This window comes from Oryzias latipes, chromosome 7, assembly GCF_002234675.1.
Source record: "Oryzias latipes chromosome 7, ASM223467v1".
NCBI classification, from domain to species: Eukaryota; Metazoa; Chordata; class Actinopteri; order Beloniformes; family Adrianichthyidae; genus Oryzias; species Oryzias latipes.
Window position 1 is genome coordinate 32,349,215 of NC_019865.2, and position 8,589 is coordinate 32,357,803.

Below are 8,589 nucleotides of genomic sequence, written 5' to 3' on the forward strand. Positions count from 1 at the left end.
ACCCTTTATTAGTCCCCCAAGGGAGCTTCAGTTATATGTTGAAATAAATGGTAAATAGTGTATACTTATATAGCGCTTTTCTTCCTACAAGGCCCAAAGCGCTTTACAGTCTACAGCTTTACAGAAATAGGCATCCTGTGGGCCGTGCGACATTGAGGATCCCTGGACATTCCCCTCAAGTAGCCATTTTGGTGCATCCCGCAAAATGATATCCCCACATCTTAGATAAGAGCTTCAGTGTCAGCTCCATATATCTGAGTAAACTCTCCTTTTTGGTGACCTTAGTTAACCCTGACAGAGAGCATGTCATGTTTGGGGCAATGGCTGGGACCCACAGGTCAAACCTGCTGGCATCTTCTGCTGATCTGAACTGTGTGATCAGAGGCAGCTCTCCACCTGAAAGGTCAGAGCACATGTCCTGTTCATGAAGCCACAGAGAAGATGGAGCGTCAGGTGAAGCAGCTGAGGTTCAGTCTCAGTGCGGGGAGAGTGAGTGTTGGAGAAACTGCATTAAAGCACACAGCTGTATATTCCATTCCACTAATAAAGACAGCAGAAATACATTTGGTCTACTGTGTTTTTTGAAGATCCAAAAGCACAAACTTACTAAGGTGGTCTCATCAGGGAGGGTTTGTTTTAGATCTGTAAGACTTCTGCTAAAGACTCTAGCTCTGCTGCTGGTTATTTTGACGCACAATTCCTTTTACGGCAACCTAGAGGGAAAAAAACACAATTATAAATATGTCACACATGCTTCCCCTACCTTAACCCTTGTGCTATCTTAGATGACCCCCCCCCCCTTCCATTGACGTGTTCTCCCTACCATGACAAAGGTGGATAAAGGTGGAAAGATTTCATGTAATCCATGGACACCAGTGAAGATCATAAATCATTGAAGAAAAAAGGTTCAGAGCACTATCGAGTGGGTCTAGATGACCCAACTCCCAATGGTAAAGTGTCTAGGATAGCACAAGCGTTACACATCTTCAGCATGTTTATATTCACCATATAAGTGCAAAAGAAAATGAAATGAACAGGCACCTTTGAACTCCCCTAGAAATGTGCATATCTAGTTCCTGCCTATAAAACCCTTTCTTGGTCCGTTTTATAACGGGTCCATTTTATGACAGATCTGCTTTCATGCTGATCCGAGATAAGCAACAAAAAACCTTAAGTGTAAAGAGGAGTAAAAGCAGCCAAGGCAGACCACAGGATGCGTTTAGAGGCTCACATTTCCAGCAACAATCCACAAGAAGTTTGGCGGGGCATTCAAGACATCACCAACTTCAGGGGCTGTTCCTGCCACATGGGCAGAGGAGCTTAACTGCTTCTTTGCTCGCCATGAATTCACCCAACACGCCCCCTCCACCCCAGACCCACCCCCAACCCCCACCGGCCACAGCACACCTCCACTCACTGTACAGGAGCATGATGTCAGACGGGTGCTCCGAGCAGTGAACCTGCCTGCTCACATACTGCAGTTTGGTTCGGCAGCTGCACCTTCACGGATAAGGAGAGACTGCAGAGAGTGGTAGAGACGGCTCAGAAGATCATTAGGTGCCCTCGCCCCACCCTGACTGACATCTACTCCGCACGCTGCATCACCATTTTCCACCTACTGTACAGAAATTTGGGGTAATATCTGTTGTGTATTCTCTCTTTTTACTATAAAAACGAGCCGTCAGAATTATTCATAAAGCTGGTTATCTTGATCATATAAACACTTTATCGATCAAGGAGGCTTTGGGCTGCAGTCCGTCCGGCTGCTCTATGTGAGCGAGCGGCCAGACTCAGGAGAACCGGATCTCCCGGAAAGCTGTGTTTCTGAGCAGAGGAGCGGCTTTGGGACGGTGTGTGAGCTGGCAGAGGCAGCTGTTGAATGGCGAAATGCTGCTCGGCAAAGTCCTGAGAAACCCTGTAAACAATCTTGAATTTGGGTTTCCAGTGGAATCCAGACAAAATTAAGGCTGATGTTATTCCCACAGATTGCAGCATTGACCACATGGATTTAAACTACATTCAAGGCTAAATGTTGTTAGCATGTATTAGACTAACCCTTCTTCTGGGTCCGTCCTGCCAAGAATAAAGAACTGGCTGCGCGGATTTAAACAAATATGAGTGAACGGCCCTTAATAATAATCATAACAATAATAAAAGCACATTTAGAAGATCATCTCCTGCTGCTTCCTGCTGATTTAGCTGTTCGAGGACAGCTGCAGCCCCATTAACAGCTCTATAGCGCAGATTTCACCGTGCTGAACTTTCCAGCTTCTGGCATCATTCCCCAACCTCTTGGTCCACATTTTTCTGTTCTTGCTTTGTCCCTCTTCTTCCAGCGCCAAATCCACGCAGCAGTGACAGAAGAAGAGTGAGCACTGACGTCATCGCCCCGCCTCCCCCCTGGAGCTGTTGACTGGAAATTAATTATGCGACACTTTTTGCATGTGGATGTCAAAACGAAAATGCAATCCCATCTTTGCATGATCAATTTTATCATGTCACAGAATGTGCTGCGTTGAAGAAGAAAAGGCGGTTTGGCAGATTAATTTTTCTTTTGAGTCAACAAAGGCATTTCTGGTATTGACTTTGATTTTTAATTATGAGACACAAATCCTTCCATGGGTTTGATGTTTTTGTGTTTAGTCTTTTTCATAATATATTCCCATATTTTTAATGCTTGAAATAAACCAATAAATTAAATCGAATTAAACCTGCCAGGTTGGAGGAATCAATGATGCACTGCTTTCTTGTTCACCTGATGATTTATCCAGGGCGAACTTACCATAAGGCAAAGGTAGGGGGCCCCCAACACTCTGAGGCCCTTAGCTAGACAATTAATAGAAGTGTCTCTAATACATTTTATGCCCATCATTATTTAACTGTCAATAAAAAATTAAAAAACACCCAACTTCCCTGAAATCGCATAAGCCTGGTCGTGTGAAAGTATTTCCTCTTCCCCTTATTGAAATGCGTTTCAACCAGGAACGTGTGGTCAGGGGGGGCAGGTGAAGCACTGCCTCATCATCCTCACCTGCTGTCATGAGATACAGCCTACTGAAATTAAATAAATGTGTCTACTAATATGGTCCACCATGAATGCAGTTCATATGTTTGATTCTAGTCATTTTGATCATTTCTGTCCTCAGAATTTCTGTACTTAAACATTTCCTGCTCAATTTCAGTATAAGGTCTGTCCTCACGGCCTGCAGCAATCCCATGCAGTGGGTTGATTGTCTCTGTTTAATACTTTTAGTTTACTCAGTATTTGAAAATAATATAATGCTTTAACAATTTTGTTAAACATTTCTGACATTTTTAGTGCACGTTCTCTAGTTCCATTACATAAAATAATGTATTTCACATTTGTCTGTCATTTATTTAGTGTTCAGATCTGACATGAAGCTGCACTGAAAAGACAGAATGAGGCAGAGAAGAAAACAACTGTGCTTTTGTGATATTGATACAAAAAATAGACCAGTTGTTTGTAAAGCTCAATAATAGTCCAATATTTCATGATTTTCTCTGACTGACTACAACAATAGTGGATGTATATCATTAAAAATATGATAAAGTTGGACTTTCAATCACACTGGGAAGTAATAAATAATGGATGATTCATTATTCCGGTTAAATAATCACTGATTAATATCTCGGGTGGAAAACCACGACTCTATCCAGGGAGATGAAATGATGTTTTCAAGCAGTTTTTAAGAGAGAGGTAGTAGTAGTAGTAGTACAAGATTTATTTCAAATCAAATCAACATTTACATGAAATGAAATATAAGTCTACGCAAGACTTTGACAATATGATTTGAAAGGGGAATGGAAGAAGCTTATGCTTATAAGAATCCAATCCCCCACTCAACAGCACTCAACAACAAGATTAAACAATTTGCCATTATTGTGCTAGCATACGACTAACACAAGACAAAGACAGACAGACACCCAAACACTGCGACCACAGACCACACCTCCTGTAAAAGAGAAAAAACAGACGTCTCAGCTGAAAAAAGAAACAAGATCAAAACAAACCAACAACACGTGTGAACACATATAAACCCGTTTCTTCTTCTTCTTGTTCTCTTTATCTTCTTCTTTTCTTTCCTTCTCCCCTTTTTCCCTCTTCGTTTCCTTTTTTCTCCCCCTGCTTTATGGTCATTAAGAGGAGGCAGTTATCCCAAAAAGTGGAAAAGGCAAAGAGAAAGCAAGAAATGTGTTCCCAAACTTCCAAAGGGGCTGGAAGACAGAACAATTAGGAACTCAAGCGTTTTAGTTTCTATTGCCGTCTTAGGTAAAACCTGACAAATGAAAGAAAAGACAGAAGATCGTCATTTTCTTTCCTCCTAGTAAGTGAGCAGCTAACAAATGTGAGCCTTCATTAAATTGAATGTATTTTTACAGGTAAAAGTAATGCATAGAAGAAACATTACTTGAATATTTAAATGTGATTTCAGTTTTAAACACTTATCAAAACATTTATAGTTCCTTGACAATGAATCTGTCTAGTGGACCAATGAAGAAGGTATTTGACGTATTAACCTAAAAAATGATTTTAAAAAATAGTTAATACAACTGCTGCTGGGGGCCCCATTCTATTTTTCCCCTAGGGCCCCCAAACTGTGGAGTTATTTCAGTCTCAATAATCAGAAATGCACACAACCGGTTTTACAAATGCACACGCTCCGATTCACAAATGTCATTTTATGCAAACGTGAAAAATAAATTCGGAAATACACACCCTGTGTTTCACAAACACACACATTGTGTTTCACAAATGCACACTAAATGTTTCACAAATGCACAATAAGTGTTTCTCACAAATGTGCACACTGTTTTTCACAAAAACATTTTAGAAATTCACAATAAATGTATCAGAAATGCACAGTAAGTGCTTCACAAACATGATTTTTAGGTACACATGTGATGTGAACTCACAGATCATTCGAATTGCAGACTGTGCATTCAAAATCCCGTTCTCGTTTGTGAATCTCCCCGTGTGTGTGAGAGATTTTTCTACGGTGAATATTGAGACTCATCTGACGGAGCGGGTCAACTAATCTCACCATTGGCTAGTGAATCTGTCAATCAAACTCATCGGCAAAGCAGGCGGGTTCGCTTTTAGCCAATCGTATGGCCCCTTACACTTTCTCTACGCTTTCTGCAGGTGGCATAAGCCCCGCCCATGTTTGATTCTGTACCAGTCGGTCGTTAGCGTGTTAGCTTTAGCATGGCTTGTCGGTTTATTTGCCTTCGGTTGTCAAAATTTACTGGCTTGCTCAACTTTTCAGTGGACCTGGAAGCAAGGCAACAGTGGTTGAATAGAACAGTTGACATTGAATCCATCGAACTCTGTACTGGTCATGAGATTTACAATGAACGTTTCACTCGGGATTGTTTGTACGTTATTCTCTTAGCTTTCATGCTAGCGTCATTTCAACACTCAGACACGGTTTTGATCATATGAAGGTGGAGGAGAAAAATCTTCAACTTCCACAGGTTTTGTGGAGAAACTGGCATCACTTTGCTCCGTACCACGCAGTGGGACTACATTACCTCAAGTTCATCTCACTGTCAATCACAGATGCCCAACACACCTCCCCTGCTCCCGAAGTCACTTTGCTGGACCTTAATTTTTTTAATAACTCAAATGTCATTGATTTTATATTGTAACCATATACATATACACCTCTTGGCCAGGTCACCCTTGCAAAAAAGATCCTCATCTCTCTGGGTTTTATAGCTGGTTAAATACTACACAACAAAAGATGGTCATAGAACAACAAAGTGCAAAGATTCACCCTTTATTGCAGAGTAAAATTCCGTGAAAACATGGACAGATTAAAACATCAAAATTTAAGCAAATGTGGGATCTCTACTGATTTGAATTTTATTTAAACTGGAACTAATTTTCATAACATCCTTACATCCAATGAAGTCCCTTGAACAATACAGCAGTATTGATTTGAACTTTGTCTTACTCCCCTCAGTCTCTCTTCTTCTGTATGTAATTCTTCTTCTTCTTCCACTTTCGGCTTCTCCCATCAGGGGTCGCCACAGCGAACGAGTCGCATGGTAAATTTGGCAATGTTTTACGCCGGATGCCCTTCCTGACGCAACCTTCTCAAACCGGGCTAGCTCTAAACACACTGGACAGTAAAGATGTAGGTCCACTCCCAAACGGTCTGAATTAAACAATGGGTTGATGTCGTCTTGCAGTTCCAACATTTGTGGACCCAAAAGAGGACTGTCCCATACCGGGACATTGATCCCAGGATGAGGTTCAGTCATGGATCCACTCTCCTCCCATTCAATCTCTGGAACCAGCATACCCTGACAAAAAAAAAAAAAATACTGTTTATGAACAGCACTGTTTTTTTTAATGTTTTAGATTATGTAGGAACAGTGACCGACTAATAATAACTTATATTGTTGCTGGCAGGCAGACCTCATATCTCCATAACTGTTTATAATTTGCAAATAAGTGAACCTTAACAAAGTAGTGACATTAGTACATCTGATAGCTCATAATGCCATGCATTGTGATGCATTTTGAACTTGCAGATGTGCTATTCTTCCTACTTGATTTAAAAACCAAACAATTTAGGGAAATAGTTTGCACCACACAACAATAATACTTTTCATTCATTTTTGATGAAAATTCCTTGTAGTCATTGTGATTTCATTATACTGTTCTTGATACTTTCCACTTAAGTCGAACTGCACACAAATCAGTTGTCCAGTACAGTGAGATTGAATAAAGCAGGGTTTTTCAACCAGTGTGTGTGCCGCGGCACACTAGTGTGCCGTGGGAGATGGTCAAGTGTGCCGTGGGGAATTGCCCTACTTCACTGATCTAAAAACATTTCCCATCTCCAGGAAATCAGCTCTTTGTTAATCCAAACAGGCCCTGATAAAACACTGAGTAGTTAGGAATATGAAAGATCTTAAAATGACTTTTTCTTTGTGTTTATTTAATTCTATAAAATACATTTTGATAAGGTTGACGGTACCGTGATTTAGCTGCAGCTATAACTGTGTAAGGAAAAGTCGCGCCCCTTTAACTGTCTCCGCCAATCATTCTTGAAGAGTTAAACACATGTCATCAGTCTGACCAATCAGAAGTGCTTAAAGTCTTCACTTCCTTGTTCTTAATTCTGCTGATAAAGTCGCTCAGTTCTAACAAAAATACCAGCTAAAGCTTGTCTTTAGCGGTGTAACTTTCCACAGATTCCGGTGTCGGACCGTGGAACAAGTGAACAAAGGTTGAAAAACACTGAAATAAAGCACTTACCCGGGGATCAGAAACAGGGTTCTGGGTCAAGCCCAACTGCCACAGCTGATTTGGTGTCATGCTTTGCTCCGTCCTGATTGGATGGCTGTCCCACGCGTCACTAAACACATCCAAACTGGCCTGAATGCGTGGTAGGAAAATATAGTGGCAGCAGAATACGTGATGTTACTGATATTGAGCAAGTTTTGGTCCTCAGGAGAGTCCAGGATGTTGTAATATAAACCAGTAACACTCATGAAGACATCACACCAGAGGGGCTCAATCCTGTATTTGGAAAAAAGCAAAAAGAAATATTATATTGTCAGATTTATTTTTAATACATCATTCACTTTTATGTATATATTAAAGCGTCTAAAACTAGGTTCAACTCACCGTTGATTGTGTGTACACTTTTGCTGCAACAAAGCTGTTTGTGTCAGTTGTACGTACTGTGAGCATTAACTCAGCTATGCCCGCATGTTCTCCTCCGTGATCTCCTCTCACCCTGACAATAACATGAAAATCATGTCTCAAACACATAATTACAAATGCATCGCCAATACGGTACACATCAATTTAAAATGTAATGTTCTTATGTATGATGCCAATAAGTAGAATTTCTAGGTTAGATAAATTGCAGGAGTGGGTTACATGTATCTCTGGGAAAAAAATGAGGTGAGAGAGACTGTTAAGGGGGGGTAAAATGTTATTCATGAGGGGAAAGAGTTTTAGAGTTGCCTTTGTTTTCAGAGGAGTCTAAAAAAAGTTGTTTTATTTTTGTACAAATAACCAAGTACTTATACTGCCTGATATGTGAATGAAATATTTCTTTATGAATAACATGAATACCTCAGAGGTAAGCCATAAACGTTCACAGCGTCACTGAAGAAGGCCAAGTGGGTGTCTGCACAGTTGTTGTCTGCCATCTTCAGGTACAGGATACATGGAATACAAGTACAAATACTTTCAACTGACATATATTTACAGGGGCAAAAATGCTAAATTCCCAATTGATAGGTAAAACAGTAATACAATAGGATGATAAAATATGAAATAGAATAGAATAGAAAGGTATTTAGGATGTCACACTTCAGTAAATCCTAGAGAATAAATAAAAACACGACAAACATGGATTAGATCATTTAGCTGTCTGAGATTAAATTACATAATTTTCAAATATTAGAAGGGGGAATTTTTTAAAACACTCTTGCTATGATAGCTTGAGCTTGTAGTAAAGAACAGCTTTAAAAAAAAAAAAAATCAGAGACTAGACACTGATCACAGGAAGCCTGTGTGTAATATTTACAGTAACTTCTACT